Genomic DNA, 9800 nt, shown 5'->3' on the forward strand with positions numbered 1-9800 from the left:
AATTTTTAGTTTACCACATACAAAAGATTAGATGGTATATAACTGGGTTATTTTAGATTTACTAAACCATCGGGGGAACTGTGTGCTTCTAATAAACATTTTTAAAGGATTAATAATGTTCTATGTTGAATTTCTTTCAAACATTGCACCATAGAACACTTATTTGATCTTCAGTGTCATTCGCTGTCCATCAAGAATTTGGTCAAGTCAGGGGCTTCCCTGGTGGCTCAGTGGTTAAGAATCCACCTGCCAGTGCAGGGGACGCAGGTTCGAGCCCTGGTCCGGGAAGATCCCACATGCCACAGAACAACTAAGCCCGTGCACCACAACTACTGAGCCCGCGCCCTAGAGCCCATGCTCTGCAACAAGGGAAACCACTGCAATGAGGAAACCGCGCACCGCAACGAAGAGGAGCCCCCGCTCGCAGCAACTAGAGAAAGCCCGCGCACAGCAATGAAGACCCAACGCAGTCTTCATTTATTTATTTAACAATTAATTAATTAATTTTTAAAAATCTCACTGACTGATGAACAGGTGGGTGATTGCTCTGAGCAAACAACCAGACTCCACAACTTGAATTGCTTCCGTATGATGTTTTATATTGGTTGAGGAAACATATTGCATGCCTTTGGAAAAAAAGAATTTGATCCTGACATAGTTTTATTTAATAAGGACAAAAGCTTCATTTTATGTCTGAAAGACAGATGGGTCATGCTTATTACTAGTATAATCCTCGGGTTTTCCGAATGAATAGAGTTATAGAAATGAGATTGCATCTGAGTAAATACATTAATCTGGTTCCAGGCACATTTTTTTTGGCTAGTACAATTTCAATTGTTCATTATTCTCACTTGAATGGACCTCTCTGTGTAATCATAAAAACATTTCCTTAACAACCAGTACCAAATAATTAAAAGGATAGGATACAGTGCCCTTGTGCTGTGATACAGAGATAACTCTATAACCTTTATATAAAATTTTATAAATAACAAGGTACTTTTTTATCTTAAGACACAACTCATCTAGATATTTATTTATTTAGGCTGTGCCAGAATCTTCGTTGTGGCATGTGGGATCTAGTTCCCTGACCAGGGATCGAACCTGGGTCCCCTGCATTGGGAGCACAGTCTCACCCACTGGACCACCAGGTAAATTTAAATTTAAGTCATCTAATTTTTATGACTCTGCAAAGTAAATATTAGTACTATCATCACCATTTTATAGATGAGTAAACTGAGACTTAGAGAGATTGCACAACTTGCCCACAACCATAAATAAAGGAAGGAATAGGAAAGCAAGCCCTGTCCACATAGATCTCACCCTCTTTCCCTTCTCAGTGTATTTTCCACAACTTGACTTTTCAGTGTAATTTAGGATATTCATAATGTTTGAATGATAAGAGTAAGGAAAGAAAAATAGTTAAAATGTCAACCAAGGAAGAAATTAATAAGTATTTAACGAAAGGATAGCCTCCTAAATGACAGTGTCTATTAGCTCTACATAAAAATTGCATACACAGTGCCAGAAAGTAAGGAAGGGCTCCCCCACAAAAAAGGAAAAAAGATAGGAGCATGTCCAAAGGACACAGAAGTGACCTGAAAGAGCTTCCAGTGGCCAGAGCTGGAAGAATTTGATCAAACAAAATAAATAATAATAGCATTATATTATAACCTGAAGAATAGAATAAATATCCATGCGTCCACACTGATATAAATAAATGATTAAATAAGTAAATAAACAAATAAATGGGGGAGAAGGAACAATTCTTCCTCACAGAAGAATTCCAATTAATGATGTAGAAAAAATGAGGCAAATAGAAAATCACCATTAGAACACCACAGTAACAATTGCTACAGGCAAGATCAATCAAATCATTGAGTGAAACAGTAAAATCCAAATAAAGTATGGAGTTCAGTCAATAGTAATGTATCAATGTTGGCTCAATAGCTGTGACAAATGTATATGTAAGATGTTAACAATAGGGGGAAATGGGTATATGGGAACCCTATGTACTATTTTTGCAATCTTCCTGTAAATTTAAAACTATTAACTTAAATATTTGTGGAATATTACAAAGACAAAATTCCAGTTCTCAATTACAATGAGAAAAAAGACGTAACCTTGCAGTGTGAAACCTGGCAGACAGCACCTTAACCAGATGATCAAGGTTAATATCACCAGTAATAAGACATGTCAATATCACGTACCCCTGATAAAGGATGTGTTAAGGACATTGTCTCTGTGAGATTTTTCTCAAAAATTTATAACCTCAATCTAATAATGAGACAACATCAGACAAACCTAAATTGAGGGGCAGTTTACAAATTTCCTGATCTGCAATACTTAAAAGTGTCAAGGTCATGAAAGACAAGGAAGGATTGAAGAACTATCAGAGATCAGAGGAGACTAAAAGAGACATGACAGCTAAATGCAATGTAGGAGCCTAGATCAGCTCCTGGAACAGAAAAAGGATATTAGTGGAAAACTGCTGATATCCAGATTAAGTCTATGTTTAGTTAATAGTATGTACCAACGTTAATTTCCCAGTTTTGATAAATGTACCATGGCTACATGCCAACATTAGAGGAACCTAAGAAAAGGGTATATAGGAATTCTTATATAGGTGTATAGGAAGGATGTAAGGAATATAGATTTGTGCTATCTTTGCAACTCTTCTGTAAGCCTAAAATTATTTTGTATTTAATTTTAAAAGTAAAAGCTGTATGTAAATAATATACAAATTAGTTCTCTTCTGCTTCCTATAGCTGAAGGAAAGTCCTGTTAAGTTTTAATACTCTGTGTGGTATAACTTAACAAACACAATCACTACGTATGAAATCTTCCCTTCAGAAAGACAAATACTATTAGATCATAAGCTCCTTGAGAGCAGGGTCCACATTTTATTCATCCTGCATCCTTGATGCCTGGCACATAGTAAGTACTTAATAAATGCCTATTGAACTGAACTATGCTATACAGATGCATATATAGATGTATATTACATATACACATAATTACACACACAGATACATATGCATATATCAAGGTAAGGGGGAAGCAAAAGATTACAACCATAAAGACATGTGTTCCTGAAACTGAAGAGCCAAATTCAAAAATAAAACATCCCATGAATTAATTGAGCATGTTGTATAAGCTCAGATGCTATAAACACATCAGTCTTTTCCTCTCTGATAAGCTTTTGGGCTATTTGACAGAACAGGTTTACCTTTGCCACCTGGTGACAGGATGGCAATAATAGCAGTGGCTGACAGCCTCTCTACTTTTCTCCTATAAGACACCTCCCACAAAATGTTCAGAGTTCCCTGCATAACCATAAAACAGAGTCTCTTGACGGTTTCTGTCAGCTGACAGCAGCATGGAATGACTGAAAAGGGAAATCATGCAGTGGGAAATAAGAGACTGCCTTTTTGCACACCAACTTTGTCTCCCACCCAGCACGAATAAGAGAATAGGGACTAAAAGAGGGAAATGAGTACAAGACTGAACATTTTACCCAATTTTTCAGTGATAGATAGAAAGGGCAGATGGTAAGTGGATCAGATAAGAGTTGTTTTTATCTTTTTTTTTCTAGATCCTTTTCTTTGTGTGTGTCTGAATATATATGTGTGTGAGAAAGATAGAGAGATACAGAGAAAAGGGGGAGACTGGGATCCATTTCTGAATGTGTGTAAGAGGCCATATGCAGCCACAGTTACACACAGACACTTAGAGGTGTAGATAGAATTGGAGACAAAACTGCCTGCCTGCCAATTCTTCTAAATAAATATGTTCACAGATTTCATAGCACTAATGAACTGAAAAGTAACCACATATTGAAGCTGGATGCAGCTGTCTACACTAAGTTTGAGAATATTTTAAGTGACTATTAAACTAATAATTGGGACTTCCCTGGCGGTCCAGTGGTCAAGACTCTGCGCTTCCACTGCAGGGGGCGAGGGTTCCATCCCTGGTGGGGGAACTGAGATCCTGCATACCACGCAGTGCGGCCAGAAAAATCGAAATAAAATAAAAAGAAAGTCTTCATTTAAAATAAATAAATAAATAATCTAATAATAGAAATTAGAGAGGCCGAGTTCTCAAAGATGCTTGAGTAAGCAACCAGTTAACATAATAGAGGAGGAGTACGTAGTTTGGATATCAGATGTTAGATTCATGGGTATTCATCATAACTTTATAATTTCAATATATGATATATATGTCTTGTGAGTCAAAATGTTGTCCTGGGAGTATGGTAAAAAGATAATAGGAAAAAAATTTTAATTGGTTTATAAGCAACTACAAATGTTTAAATTTAAAAAGTCGAGGCACAAGCTACAGTTATGATACATGAGTAAGGATGCTCAGAGTTGACTGATACGATGTCTGCAGCATTGTTGTGATAGCTTTGACACATTCCTGAGCTGGGCTGAGAAATATTTATCGTGATGTCAACAAACCTGTGCAGTGTTGAATTTTAATAGTAATTTTAGTAATAAAGATGTTTTTGTTACTGTGGACTACAAATAACAGATGGTTGATCAAGACAGACAAAAACTAGCCCAAACCCTTCTAATGGCCCAACTAAGAGAGAGTGGCAGGGATAAACTCCAGCTCAAGTCAGACTCCACAGCCCATGTTTTTTCCACTATATCATATCCTTTCAAAGTGCTAGTGCCAGTAAAGCTCTAACTAAACATCATCCCAGAGAAACTTAGCTGAAAGTCAGCCTTATGAGAGAAATGAAAGCGCCACTTGACACACTGATTCTAAAAGTTATATAGAAAGGCAAAGTAGCAAAAACAGCCAAGGCCCTTGTGAAGAACCAGAAAAGAGAATTTAATCTCCTGGATATAGAGACACAGTATAAAACTTTAGGAATTAAGACAGTGTGGTGTTGGTGCAAGGATAGACAAATAGAATGGAATACAGAGCTCATGCATTGATCAACATTTGATTTTAACAGAGGTGCTACTGCAGAGCAGTGCAGAAAGAACAATCTTTTCAATAAATGATGCTTGAATCTTGGGGAGAAAAAAGGAAACTTAACCTTTAACTCATAACATACATACAAATCAATTCAAGGTGGATTGCAGATCTAAACTTAAAAGTCAAAAAATGTTTCTAGAGAATAATACAGAACATTTTCATGATTTTGGTGTAAGGAAACACCAAAAACAAGACACATAAATTTAAAAGTTGATAAATCTGACTCAAATTAAAATTAAGAACTTCTGTTCATCAAAAGACATTATTAAGAGAATGAAAAAACAATCGGCAAAAAGAAAAAGAACTTTACAATGTATATAACTGACAGAGGGTTTGTATCCAGAGTACATAAAGGACTGCTAGAAATCAACAAGAAAATGGTAAACAATCCAGTTGAAAAGTATGCAAGAGATTTGAGCAGGCATTTCACAAAAGAGGATATCAAATAGCCAATAAACATATAAAATTTGCCCAACCTCATTAGTAATCAGGGAAATGCAAATTAAAACTGCAAATGGGTAATACTACATATTCACCAGAATAGCTAAACTTAAATAGACTGACCATAACAACTGTTGGCAAAGAGGTGAAGCTCTAAGAACTCTCATACTCTGTTGGCAGAAGTGATACAACCACAATTTGACTTTACTAAAGTTAAGGACATATCCCATGACCCAGCAATTCAACACTCTGATACCCAATAGAAATGTGTGCATATATATGCCAAAGAGACATGTATATAAATGTTCATGCAAGTATTATTTGTAACCTCTCCAAACTGGAAACAACCCAAATATGACATCAGCAGTGGAATGGATAAAAATGTAATGTGATATATTTGTACAAGGAATGATATACAGCAAATGAAAACAAACAGACTATACCTACATTAAGGATAAATCTCACAAACATAAGGATGAATAAAAGAAACTAGATACCAAAGAATACATAATGTGTTATTCCATTTGTAGAAAGTTTGAAAAAAACAGGCAAGACTGAACAACAGTGTTTTAGAGCACATGCTTAGAGAAGTCAAGAAAATGGTTACCCTTGGGAGAACAAAGGAGATAGTAATTGAGAGAGAGTTGCTGGTGATGTTCTTTTTCTTGAGCTCGGCAGTGGTTACATGGGTGTTTATTTTTGGGATAATTTGATGAGCTATTCATTTTTGTATTGTGCACTTTGCTAAATGATAGTTCTATTTCACAACAAAAAAGGTTTTTTAAAAAAAGCAGGATCTTTTTAATCCCCGTTATGTTCCATAGAGGGGAGAAAAGTATTGACCACTTATATGTTAGGTTTGGTGCTCCTTTTCTGAAGCCAAGGGAAGAATGGCAATCAAAGATGCATGTCATGATTACTGCCCTTAAGAAGCTTATAATCTTATAAGGATGAGAGATACACAAAGTATTACAAGGTAGGATTAAGTGAGCAGCAAATAAAGATACCATTCTGCTATTTGCATTAGTTGGGTTCCTACTAAATGTTATATTATCTAAAAAGTGCATTATAAAAGTGATTGTCTCCACTCCTGGGTATATAACTGAAAAACACTAAGTTGAAAAGATACATGTACCCCAGTGTTCATAGCAGCATTATTTACAATTGCCAAGATAGGGAAGCAATCTAAGTGTCCATCAACAGATGAATGGACAAAGAAGATGTGGTATATATATGTATGTATATACACACACACACACAATGGAATACTACTCAGCCATAGAAAAGAATGAAATTTTGCCATTTGCAGCAACATGGATGGATTTGGAGGGCATTATGCTAAGTGAAATAAGTCAGACAGAGAAAGACAAATACTGTATGATACCACTTCTGTGTGGTATCTAAAAAATACAACAAGCTAGTGAATATAACAAAAAAGAAGCAGACTCACAGATATAGAGGACAAACTAGTGGTTACCAGTGGGGAGAGGGAAGGGAGAAGGGGCTATATAGGGGTAGGGGATTAAGAGGTACAAACTATTATGTAGAAAATAAGCTACAAGGATGTATTGTACCATACGGGGAATATAGCCAATATTTTATAATAAATATAAATGGAGTAAAACCTTTAAAAATTATGAATCACTATATTGTACACCTGTAACTTATATAATATTGTACATCACCTATATTTCAATAAAAATTTTTAAGTGATTGTCTCAATGGGAAGAATTGAGATATAACAAAGAAAAATAATAGTTATTTTTCTTCAGTATTTTCAGCAATGAAGATGTTTTTGTTATTGTGGCCTAAAAATAACAGATTGGTTGATCAAAACAGACAAAAACAAGCCTGAACCTTTCTCATGGGCCTTTAACTTCACACACTGAAGCTTTTCTATTTCTGTTTTCATCTTTGGCCCTGAAATTTTCCAAGCACTTATGTTCCAGAAAGATAATTTTTTAAATCTTATTAACATTTACTCTAATGATATGAAATCCAGCAGCTCTAATGACATTGCATATCTTTTCAAAGAATTTATTACCCTTGACTTTTGCATAAGTCATGGCCTTTATTTTCCTAGCTCTACACAATGTTATCATTAACCAGGACTTCTTATACACACTGTTATCACTTTTATTACCCATTGTAATGAAAGATATGAGACACAAGTGAAATAAGATGCAAAAGAAATTCCAGCCCAGTTCACAAAATGAGCCGCCAGCCATTCATTCAGCCTTACGTTTCTATAGCAACAAGCAGCAGCAGTTCCATAGCACCATCATGTTATAGAACCTGCAACCAGTCTAGGCACTGCAATTCACGTTCTCTATGTATTTAATTACATCCAGTTTGCAATATGAAAACCAACTGTAGGTGAAATGCCTGTGTGTGTAAGTTGCTATGGAAATATGGAGAGGGAAATGTTTAATTCCTTCTTGGAGGGAAACTGAAGTTCAGGGAAGGTTTCATATTTGATCTGTGTTTTAAGTAAAGAGAAGGTGTCCGCAGGTGTTGAAGAGGGGGAGGCACCTCCAGGTCAGGATGCAGTGTGAACAAAGCCAGGAAACACTGCTGCGAAAGCCCAGAGAACAGAAATTAAACTGCATGGTTGAAATAGGGTTTTTTGAAAGTGAGTCTTCAAAATCTTTTAAAACACTGCAAATGTATATCCATCTCACTGTGTAGAACTAGTATATCTTATTTCCTCAAAACAGAAGCTGTTGCTCCTCAGTCACTTCTCAATGACATATTTAGATGATTTCACTCCAGTTAATCTGCATTCATTTTCTTCCCATTAGACACTTTCCCCCTTTATAAAAATGACTATAATTCACAAAAGGCACTGGCAGTCTCTGATAAAAATATATCTCTATGGACAGGCTTTAGAGTGATTTGGCAACATGAATACTGAACTCTAAGCAGGATATCTCGGTCCTGATCATTCAAGGAGCATGTCCTTCAAGGAGCTCCGAGATCCTGCTTAAGTCACTGAACCTGTTTTGACCTCAACTTTATTTACCTGTAAAACAAGATGATCTCCAATATCCCTTCTATTATAATGGTCCTTTCAGATGGTGAACCATAAACTAATCAGCAGCCTAATGTCCTAATCTGATGCTAGGAGATCTGCCTCAGATACCTGGCACAAAACAGATATTAAAATATTTGCTTCCTAAGAAATGGGCTTTCAGGGCTTCCCTGGTGGCACAGTGGTTGAGAGCCCGCCTGCTGATGCAGGGCACACGGGTTTGTGCCCCAGTCCGGGAAGATCCCACAATCCACGGAGCATCTGGGCCTGTAAGCCATGGCCACTGAGCCTGTGCGTCTGGAGCCTGCGCATCCAGAGCCTGTGCTCCGTAAAAAAAAAAAAAAAAAAAAGAAATGGGCTTTCAGATAGAGTTCCTCAGACAACGCTAAGGCAAGGGAAAGAACCTCAATCTAGGTACATGACAAACTATACTATAATGCTCATCTGTCATTAAAGTTTAGTTCAATTAGATTCAGAAATCTCTATACTTGACCAATGCTATGCTTTTTTAAAAAATTGTAGTAAAATATGCATAACATGAAGTTCACCTTTTTAACCATTTTTAAGTGAACAATTCAGTGGCATGATGTACATTATCAATGTTGAATAACCTTCACAGCTATTTATTAATGCTATGCTTTTGTGTTTTGCTTTCTCCCCCAGAGTTTCCTTAGAAAATATTATTTTAATTACATTTTCTCTTTCTGTCAGTTAAATTAAAAGGTAAAGGATATTTCACGCCTCTATCACAGTGGTTCTCAAATTGGGGGCCATCTTCCCCCTCAGGGGATATTTGGCAATGTCTGGAGACATTTTTGGTTGTCACAACTGAGGGGATGCTATTGACATCTAGCAGGTACAGGCTAGGAATACTGCTAAACAGCCCACAGTGCACAGGACAGCCCCACACACAGACTTAACTTCCCAAAATGTCATTAGGGTCACTTTTAAGAATGCTTGCTTTTTTTAAATTTTTAAAACTTTAAATTTTTTAAATTTCAGAATCAATATGGGACTCAATGTCTCTCACTCTCAGCAATGGAGACACGTGGTAGCAGCAAGATTGGGAAAGTTTTGAAACCTAACGAAAAACAGCAAGGCTTGGGCAGATAAAGTGTATAAACCAAATAAGGATGAGCTGTGAACATTTCCGTGTGGTGATGCCCTCACTGCTCTGCTCTCTGATTCTGTGGTAATGGTCATTTAATAACCCTTCCTGTAGTACAAGGTTTATCAGTGGTACAAGTATAATATTTAAAAGGCCAGTCCAAAAGGCAAGAGGTCTAAACTGAGAAAGGCAGTATTTAATTACTTTTTCCTTTGGGATGAGTTCTTTCTAAGA

Source organism: Phocoena phocoena, chromosome 2 (genome assembly GCF_963924675.1).
Source record: "Phocoena phocoena chromosome 2, mPhoPho1.1, whole genome shotgun sequence".
NCBI lineage: Eukaryota > Metazoa > Chordata > Mammalia > Artiodactyla > Phocoenidae > Phocoena > Phocoena phocoena.